We start from the raw sequence: 10,595 nt of genomic DNA, 5'->3' as shown, positions 1-10,595 counted from the left end.
TTGGCTCTGAACCATGATCCTCAGGTATCAGCCCCCTGGCAAAGCCTGGATTACAGGCATGAGCCACTGAAACCTTTTCCCTTCCTTTCTTCCTCTTCCTTCTTTCCTTCCTTCCTTCGTCTCTTCCACCTTCCCTCTTCCTCTTTCTTTCCTTCCAGCTCCCTCCTGTCTCCTGAAAATAAATTTTTTTTTTTTTGTTTTCTTCTTTCCAAGGCTAGGAATTTAAGGAAGGGCTCCTATCCTCCTCCCCTCCTCCCTACCCCTCCCTCTCCTCTAGGTCAGGGTGCTCCCTCCCTCTCCCACTTTCCTCTCCTCCCACTTGTTACAGTTGGCACGACCTGGTCACACGCACTGCTCCCAGTTGTCTTGGTTGTGCACCACCAGCGGCTGGACCTACGAGGGTCCCCTCCAGTGCCTGGCACGGCCCGAGAGCTCGCAGCGCTCACTGCTTCACTCGAATTCAACCATAAACCCTTCAGCATGCAGCTCATGCCTTCCCGAGGCCAAGCCACAGTGGGCACCATTGGGGTGCCTGCGGGATCGGGCTGCAGGTGCCCCTAGCAGGCTCCCTGTCTTCCCCTCGGGGGTGGAGGACGCTCAGAGGCGCCCCCCCGGCCCCCCCCCCCCACGTCGGGCAAGGCGCGAGGTAAAGGGTCCGTTCTGACGGTGGGGGTGGGGGAGGAGATCCGGAGTCGGCCTGGGGCGGGGGCGGGGCCTGCGAGGGGCGGGGCCCCACTGGCGTCACTTCCGGTGTACACAGGCGACCGGGGCGGCGCGCGCTGGAAGCCGGGGCGCTTCGCAGGTGAGGAGCCGAGAGGGCGGGCGGGCGCGTGGGGCGGCTTCGGCCACGGCCCTGGGGTCGCCGAGCCCCAGGGTGGCGTGGTTGGGCGGGGGGGGCTGTGGGGTGAGGGGAGGTCACAGTGGTAACGGGTCGCTGAGGGAGCTCGCAGGGCGTCGCTTCCCCCAGGGAGGTGGGGTGGGTGAGGTTGTCCGCCCGCTCTGTGGAGGACGCCGGGGCTGTGAGGGCTCCGGCCGGGAGGACGGACGGACGAAGCCCGGAAGGGGCCGCACGGCGCTAGGCCCGGCCTAGGAATGGGGGTGGGGGGGGGCGCGGCAGAGGGTGGGGGTCGGGGAGCCGCTGGGTGGGACTGGGTCGGGGCCGCGGACTGGCGCCAGGACCGGCTCCCGGAAGCTCGCGGCGGCGGCGGCGGCGTCCTCGAAGCGGCCGCGCGGCGGTGGGCAGCGTGGAAGGGGTGCGTGCGGCCGGCGACGGATTCACGGTGGGGGACGCGGCCCTGGCGCAGCCCCTCGGCGGCCACCGGCCCCCCCCCTCCCCGCTCGCCCCACCTCTCCCGGCCCCTTCGACTGGGCTGGGCGCAGCTTCCCGGCGGTGCCGCACGGGCCTGCGAGGAACGTGATTTTCCGGCCCTGTGGGAACCTTATTGGCGCAGTGGGACCAGGCGAGGGGATGGGCGGGGTGGTGGTGGTGGTGGTGGTTTCTCCCGGGGAACCCTGGTGGAGCTGGGGCATTGAGGACTGAAGGACCCCACGCCTGGGGTGGTGGGGAGCAGCGATCGCAGGGTCAGGGGTGTGTCCTTTCTTCCCTGCCACCGACCGTGCAGAAGAGAAGAAGCCACCCGTCTGTTTGGCATGATAAGAATTTTGTTTATACTTCTTAACAATTCCCGCCTCCCCCCCTCCCCCTAGAAAACATTCAGCTTTGGGGGGAAGCCCCCACCCCCCAGTTGGAAAAGATGATGGCCCCGTCCCTCAACATCAAATACACACACACACACACACACACACACACAGAGGTTCAAGACAGTACCAAAAGTGGAAAAAAAAAAAAAAGACTGACAAGCACTGCTAGCAATTTGGTGACAGGAATGAATACATAGGTGGTCTCTCTTATAGGTTTCATAGTGTACCATTATTTAACCAAACCCTACTATGAGCATTTACATTGTGTTCAGTCACAAAAGTAATTCCACGCAAAATGGATTTGATTGGTATCTTAGCCATAAATTTGCAAATGGGGTCAAAGGTAGTATTTTTTTTTCCCCCTTTGTTGAAATTTTGGGGAAATATTTTTGGGCCTTAGTATTACAAGAATTCCATCTGTGTTTACATCTCTGTGTCGCTCCCTCTCTCTTAGCTTATTTACTTAAAATTTATTTTTGGTTTAAGATAAAAAATAATTTCCCACATGGCTAGACGTTTGTCCCAGTTTTATTGAATGAGCTATATTTTAGAAAAATTTCTAAGTGTACTTATAAATGGCTACTTTCAAATCTTTTACTTAGATTTTTGTGTGTGATAGGTTTCCATGTTCCTGGAAAAATAAGAGTTGCTTCTTTACAAAGCATTTTGTTTTTCCCGTTAAATCATTTTGCTTTAAGTGTCCAAGAAATATTCATTTCATGTCTGAGTTATGTTTTTAAATCTATTCTAAAGCAAAAAAAAATTTCATTTTATTGCTGTTTCATTTGACAAGATAAGTCCATATGTAGAGTTCAGGTTTGTTGTGGCAACTTTTCAGTCTGGCATTTGAGATTCTAATCTTCCTCTATTTTTGCACACGAATACGTAGGTTAGCATTGGAGACCAAGATAGAAAAGATCTCAGATTCCCTTGGCAAGCCTAGATTTTTTACAATCTAAAATTATCTCTGGATTTTTGGAAGACAACATGCTTTAGCATCATTGAAATATATTTATATTTAAGCACATATACATATATGTTATATGTTGTTCATGATTCTGCTGGCATTAACTAAAAGTTTATTCTGTTGAAAATCCGATGCCCACAGTACCAGGAGCTCTACTGTCCAGCAGATCTTTCAAGTCTTTAGGAAATAATGTGTCTTCAGCTAGCAGGCTGGAGTATTATTACATGGGTGGTGTGTCCACTTTAAATCCTGTGAATTTTGTCCTTAGTGGAAAATGATTACCTAGAATATTGGTTGTATTGTTTTGGAGTTAGAGAAAACAGTATTTTTCTCTACAGTGTGTGTGTTTTCTGTTTGTTTTTTATTGGTCGTGGGGCTTGAACTCAGTGCTTGGGCACTGTCCTTCAGCTTCTTTTGTTCAAGGCTAGCGTTCTACCACTTCAGTTCAGTCAGAGGGCTACTTCTGGTTTTCTGGTGGTTAATTGGAGTCTCACAGACTTTCCCGCCTGGGCTGTCACTGAATTGCAATCCTCAGACTCAGTCTCCTGAGTAGCTAGGATTACAGGCATGAGCCACCAATGCCTACAGTGTAAGTTTATATAGTATGTGAGTGTCATTCATTGGATGCTGGTGGCCTGTACCTGTGATCCTAGCTATTCAGGAGACTGAGATCTGAGGATTGAGGCTCAAAGTCAGACTAGGCAGGAAAGTTCATGAGACTACCTCCATTTAACAACCAGAAAGTCAGAAGCAGTTCTGTAGAGTGCCAAGAAAGTCCATGAGTCTCTTATCTCCAATTAACAACCAAAAGGTGGTACTATGGTTCAACTGTAAAGTGACAGCCTGGAGAGGAAAAAGTGCAGGGGGTGGAGGGTGGGAGAGAGCACGGCCCTGGAATTTAAGCCCCAATACTAGCACCAAAGGGGAAAGGGGGAAGTATCACAAGCTATGCTTCAGATGTGTTTTTCTGGGACTGAGAATGTGGCTTAGTGGTAGAGCTTGTGTGGCATGCATGAAGCCCTGGGTTCAATTCCTCAGTACCACATATACAAAAAAAGCTGGAAGAGGTGCTATGGTAGAGTGCTAGCTTTGAACAAAAGCTCAGGGACAGTGCCCAGGCCCTGAGTTCACCCAGAACCATCTTTCCCCTCCCCACCGCCCAAAAAAGGTGTTTTTTTCCTCTGTTGGAACTCTTCCCCTGAGGGTCCCCTGAGTAGATACGGCAGCTGTTACTACTTCATTTTCCTTTGACTTTGCCTGAAAGTATTTGGTGAGATGAGCCATTCTTGCTGTCCTGATGACATCAAGAAGGTTGGCCTCCTTGGAGTTCCTGGGGGTCATTCTCTTAACTTCATGACTGTGTTTCTTCACTTATGTCTTTTGCTTCTCCACTTATTCCATCTTCCTGGGGACATTTTTTGAGACTTAGCTCACCTTAACCTCCCTCTCAGTATGTGCCATTCCTACTTATCCAGTGTGTGATTGACAAGTAAGAAAGCTCTTCATTTCCCAGGGTGGCCTGTGCTTCCTGAAACTAGAGATCTTCCTAGTTGATGTATCACATCTCTTCTCCCTACCTATTGACTTAGGGTATATTTGAAGTGTATATACTTCCTATTGATTTATTTTGTGGTACAGTGCTGGTAATGGGCCTTGAACTCAGAGCCAGGGTGTTGCCCCTTAGCTTTTCCAGGCTAGCACTGGCACTTGAGCCACAGTTCCACTTGTGACTCCTCATTGTAGTTGTAGATGAAAGTCTCCTGGATGCTGGGATGCTGGGCAGGAAAGTCCATGAGACTCATATCTCCAACAAACTACTCAGAAAACACCAGAAGTGGAGCTGTGACTACCAGCCTTGAGCAAAAGAAGCTCAGGGACAGTGCCGAGGGGCCTAACTTCCAGCCCAGATACTCTGTCTCTCTCTCACTCTTTGTCTTTCTGTCATACACACATCTCATGGACTTTCCCACCCTAGCTGTCTTCAAACTAGAATTCAAATATCTTAGCCTTCTGCGTAGATAGAATTACAGGCTCCTGGCCCTTCTTTTTTATTTATTTACTTACTTACTTTGGGGATAAGGTTTTATTATGTAGCTCAGAGTGAGTTGGAACTCCTGATTCTACTACCTTCCTCTCCAGGGTCTATTGGGATTACATGGGTATGCCACCATGCTCAGCTGCTGTTTCTATTCTGTTCCTATGCCTTGGTTGTGTTTATTAAGGTGACACTCATGAAATGCTTACTGAATGGACCCATTTACTTTACTGGAAGATCAGAATACAGTTGAAGGGCAAAGGTAGGGAGGAAGAAAGAGAAAGGTGCCATTTTTTCATTTTTTTTTCTATTTAATTATTTTTTTATTTTTATTTTATTTATTTATTTTTGCCAGTCCTGAGGCTTGAACTCAGGGACTGAGCACTGTCTTTGGGCTTTCTCAAGGCCAGTGGTCTGCCACTTGAGCCACAGCACCATTTCTGTTTTTTTCTGTGTATGTGCTACCGAGGAATTGAACCTGGGTCTAGGCAAGTACTCTATCGCTAGGCCAAACTCCTGGCCCAGCCATTATTTTTACATTTCATGGTAATGTACCACAAGTACCCAACATGCCATACTTATGTGTAGGCCCAAATATCTACCAAGGGATATACCAAAAAAGTTCTGCCAGATTTCAGAAATCTTGCCTGTTTTATTCACTTTTTAGGATACTGTATTCTGGAAACAAGTCTTCGTTGAATGAATGAATGAATGAATGAATGAATGAATGAACATCTGGGAATAAAATAAAAATATCATCTAAAAAGATAAAATAAACCTAAACTGAAAGACTACATGTGTACTTTGAAGAATTTCAGGGAAAACTTTAAATTAAACCAAACTGACCCAGCTGTAACCCCCAAGAAAGCATGTTTGGAATGTGTTTGTAACCAGAAAGTTTAAACTTAATTTTGTATCTTGTATCTTCCAAAGAAAGACTTAGGTTTTTTAGGAGAGGATTGAGATGACATGGAAATTGGAGTGGAAGATCTGAGAAAGGGAACTAGGTTTTGTGTCTGAGCCACAATCTGGGGATTCTGACCAAGGGAGCTAAGTGACTTCTGCGGGGCCAAGAACTGGGTGTGAGCGTGTTCTGGCCTCCTTTTTTTATTTTTATTTTTATTTTTGCCAGTCCTGGGGCTAGAACTTAGGGGCCTGGGCACTGTTTGAGGGCTTTCTCGAGGCTACCACTCTTACCACTTGAGTCACAGCACCACTTTTGGCTTTTTCTGTGCCTGTGGTACAGAGGAATCCAGCCCAGGGCTTCGTGCATGCTAGGTGAATACTCTACTAGGAGGCCCTGCCCTCGGCCCTTTTTTTTTTTTTTTTTTTTTGCTAGTCCTGGGGCTTGGATTCAGGGCCTGAGCACTGTCCTTGCGCATTCCTCAAGACTAGCGCTCTACCACTTGAGCCACACAGTACCACTTCTAGCTTTTTCTGTGTATGTGGTACTGAGGAATCGAATCTGGGTCTTCATGCGTGCTAGGCAAGCACTCTGCCACTAGGCCGTGCTTCCAGTCCCTAGCCCCTCCTTGTTTATTTTTATTTTTTTTATTACTTTTTTTTTTCCAGTCATAGGGCTTGAACTCGGGACCTGAACACTGTCCTTGGGCTTTTTCAAGGCTAGTGCCCTACCACTTGAACCACAGTACCACGTCCAGCTTTTTCTATGTATGTGGTACCAAGGAATGGAACCCAGGTCTTTGTGCATGCTAGGCAAGCACTCTTACTACTAGGCCAAACTCCTGGCCCTCCTTTTTTTTTATTTTTTATTTTTGTATTTATTTATTTATTTTCTTTTTGCCAGTCCTGGGCTTGGGCTCAGGGTCTGAGCACTCTCCTTGGACTTTCTCAAGGCTAGAGCTCTACCACTTGAGCCTCAGCACCACTTCCGGCTTTTTTCTATGTATGTGGTACTGAGGAATCGAACCCGGGTCTTTGTGCATGCTAGACAAGCACTCAACCACTAGGCCAAACTCCCAGCCCCCTTTTTTTATTTTTAATAATGGGGTTTCGCAGCTGGGCACTGGTGGCTCATTCTTAAAATCATAGCCATTCAAGAGGCTGAGATCTGAGGATCATAGTTTAAAGCCAGCCTGGGCAAGAGAGTCTGTGAGGTTCTTAATTAACCAGCAAAAGGTCAGAAGTCGAGGTATGACTTAAGTGGTAGAGCATTAGCCTTGAGTAAAAATGCTAAGGGACAGTGTGTAGGCCCTCAGTTTAAACCCCAGAACAGGCAAAACCAAAAACTGGAGTTTGGATTCTAGGACTTGAATTTGCCAGGCAAGCATTCTACCACTTGAGCCATGTCCCTAACCCTTCTTTTGGTATTTAGCAACTTCATCCCTGACATTCTGGTTAATGCATCAGTCATCTCTGTGCCTAAATCAGTACCCTTTGGAACTTCTTGTTCCTGGACCCACTGACAGCTGATAAGCAATCAGTGGGAAGTGCTGATAGATAGGCCATGCCTACATTTCTCAGGCTAGAATTCTAACCTGCAGGTTAGAGAGCTTTTCCTGGAGAAGGCTGTTCTTGAGCTGAGGGCTGTGGCCAGCAGCACAGTCCATGACATGTAGAAAGGTAGAGGTAAACAGGGATGAGATGCGTAGTTAACAACAGTAATTTTCTGAACACTATTAGTCTTGAGGCTCACTGTGTTGTGTTGGTGTATGTAACCTTTATTCCTCCTGACAACTCTGTGATGTAGTTGTTGTAGAAGTGACTTGTTGAGTATCATCCATGGTCTCAGTCTTCATTCAGCGCTCCTATTGCTACAAGGCTAAACTCTCCCTGTCTTTTATACATTTAAAAGCTTTTTGTCTGAGCTCTGTGTCTGTTTCTACTTGGAATCCTGACTATTCAAGAGGCTGAGATCTGAGGATTGTAGTTTGAAGCCAGACCAGGCAGGAAAGTCAGTGAGATTCTTATCTACAGTTAGCCACCAGAAGGCCCAAAGTCGAGCTGTGGCTCAAGTGGTAAAGCGCCAGCCTTGAGTGAAAAGATCAGGGGCAGCACCTAGGCCCTGAGTTAAAACCTCAGGATCAGTACAAAAACAAAAAACACACCATTGCAGATATGGATCAGCTCAGAGAAAAAAATCAGGTCAGTGAAAAGAAGGTTCAGAGCATAGTGCATATGTGCTTACTTGTATAAAACTATATAGATACATACGAAGGAGTTTTCTAAATACAGAAAAAATATTCTGGAATTACAGAATTTTTTGTCTTTTCTTTTTTGGTACTGGGGATGGAACCCAGGATGTTGCACTTGCATGTGCTTTGCCACTGAGCTACATCCCAGCCTTAGAATTATAGACTTTGAATTGAGATCCTTCAGGTCTCAGCCTCCTACTAAATAGTTTAGGATTACGGGCATGGGTCACTGGTACCTAGCTTATTTTTATTTACTTATTTTATTTATTTTTGTTGTTGGTGGTGGTAGTTGTGGGGCTTGAATTCAAGGCCTGGGTGCTGTCCCTAAGCTTTTGCTCAAGGCTAGTACTCTATCACTTGAGCCATAGTACCACTTCTGGTTTTTTGATGTTTAACTTGATATGAGTCTCATGGACTTTCCTGGCAGAGCTGCCCTTGAACCATGATCCTCCGATTTCCGTCTCCTGAGTAGCTAAGATTATAGGCATGAGCCACCAGCACCTAGTTTTTATTTTGTTTTTACTTTTTAAATGCAAGAATTGGGAAGGTTTTGAATATGGAATTAGTTCTAAATATATATATATATATACTTAGTAAAAAAAAAAAAAACCAACTTGGGATTTGGTACTAGTGAGGCATATTTATTACTAAGGAACTCGGAAATGCCTGACTCTTCCCTCACCCCACTCTTTGTCCTGAAGGCAAATGTATGTACTTAGGAACAGAGGCTGAGGGAAGCTGGCTTGGCTCCCAGACTTGAATGCCCTAGGCTCTGGTGGCCTAGGCCCAGAGAGGCAAAAGTTAGCCTTCCTAGTAGCTCATGAGAACCTGTGGTTCCCACCCTTGGGTCTCTAGGTAAGAGACAGAATATATATTCCATCCACATGCCTAAGTGGATTTGTCATGTACTTTGTGGCAATTGAAACTCCTCCTCATTTGTGTCCACCTCCAGTCTTCTCTCTTGCATGGAGTTGAAGTAGGTAGAGGAGTGGTATGGCCTCATTTCCCTCGGGAAGCTCATATAGGGCAGGGCACCCCTTCTTTGAATTTGTTGCCTGGACTTCAGGAAAGTCAGGTAAATTTCTGGAAGTTACAACTGTGCCATACGGACCACAGTATAATCTACAGCAGTAGTAATAATGTTATTAATTACTTTGTGCCGGTATTAGGATTTGAACTCAGGGCCTTGAGCTTTCCTTCAGCTTTTTCACTCAAGGCTGGTGCTCTACCACTTGAGTCACACCTCCACTTGTGACTTTTTACTGGTTCCTTGGAAGTAAATGTCTCATAGACTTTTTTGCCTGGGCTGGCTTCAAACCACAGTCCTCAGATCTCAACCTCCTGAGTGGCTAGGAGTCTAGGCATGAGCCACCAGTGCCTGGCTACAAACATAAACTTTTAAGTCTTTGATCTTGCTTTTCTTCTTCCACAAACCACCCTCAACTTAAGCAAAATTAAGCCTGTTCCTTCATCTATGTGACTATTTAACCCATTTGTCCTTTTTATTTTTATGTTTTTAAGGCTCTGCTATTTTGAAAGTAAATTTCAGCTCTGTTGACTCTGTGGCTGAAAAAAGTTTCTCTTTTGCTTAAATGAAACAATAACTTATTTGTGGATTGCCAAATAGAAAGGCTTCCAGAACCACTAATGATATCTTCCATTGGCTTTGTAGAGGAATGTCATGTTTTGTGGTAATAAATTGTTACAGAGCACATGTCAGCAGTTGAAGTAGTCAGGAGCCAGAATGCAGGCAGTGAGTGTGTGTGCTGCTGGAGTGGCTCCTTGACAGCAGGTGCTATCTGCCTCTTTCACAGCCACATTCGCTGCTTCAACTTTGGGGCTGACCTAAGCCAATGCATATAGAAGCATTTTATTTGTTTGTTTATGCCAGTCCTGGAGCTTCAACTCAGAGCCTGGGTACTGTCCCTGAGCAGCAGCAGCTGCTTCCCCCCCCCCCTTTTTTTTTTGCCAGTCTTGGGGACTGAACTCAGGGCCTGAGTACTGTCCTTGGACTTCCCTCAAGGCTAGAGCTCTACCACCTACGCCACAGCACCACTTCTGGCTTTTCTCTGTATATGGTACCGAGGAATTGAACCCAGGTCTTTGTGCATGCTAGGCAAGCAGTCTACCACTCGGCCAAACTCCCAGCCCCTCGTCCTGTCCTTTCCTTCTTTCCTTCCTTCCTTCCTTCCTTTCCTTCTTTCTTTCCTTCTCTCTTCTTCTTCTTCTTGTCCTGGGCTTAAATTCAGGGGCTGGGCACTATCTTTGGACACTTGCTCAAGGCTGGTGCTCTGCACTTGAACCTCAGTGCCACTTCCAGCTTTTTCTGTGTATGTGGTACCCAGGAATCAAACCCAGGGCTTCCTGCATGCTAGGCAAGCACTCTACCATTACGCTGCGCTTCCAACCCCCTGAGTTTCTTTTGCTCAAGGCAAGTACTCTACCACTTGAGCCACAGTTCCATTTCTGGCCTTTTCTGTTTATATGGCAGTAAGGAATCTAACCCAGGGATTCATGCATGCTAGGCAAGCACTCTACCAATAAGCCACATTCCCGGCCCCATTTTATTTTCTTGTTCCTATATTGGGACGTGTATTTGGGATTTTAAGCCTAAATCATCCTGCTTGACTTGTTTGTTCTGAAGGGAGGTGGAGCGGGGGTTGGGGGAGGCTTGCTGAGATTTTGACTGGCTAGTGCACTTGGCCTGGGGCTTGAACTCAGGATCTGAGCACTGTCC

General features: G+C 46.7%; 1 protein-coding gene across 1 annotated transcript in view; it reads left to right on the top strand.

Annotated features, from left to right (window-relative positions):
• Positions 1-754: 754 nt before the first annotated feature.
• The window catches only part of Garre1 (granule associated Rac and RHOG effector 1), a 63,923-nt gene continuing 54,082 nt past the window's right edge, over positions 755-10,595 (top strand). Inside the window, exon 1 of the mRNA XM_090322791.1 lies at positions 755-802. The gene's annotated coding sequence lies outside the window, so the exon portion shown is untranslated. The remainder of the gene's footprint in view (positions 803-10,595) is intronic.

This window comes from Megascapheus bottae, chromosome 31 (assembly GCF_031878675.1).
Source record: "Megascapheus bottae isolate mThoBot1 chromosome 31, mThoBot2.hap1, whole genome shotgun sequence".
Lineage (NCBI taxonomy): Eukaryota > Metazoa > Chordata > Mammalia > Rodentia > Geomyidae > Megascapheus > Megascapheus bottae.
This window is presented reverse-complemented; position numbering and strand designations above follow the sequence as displayed.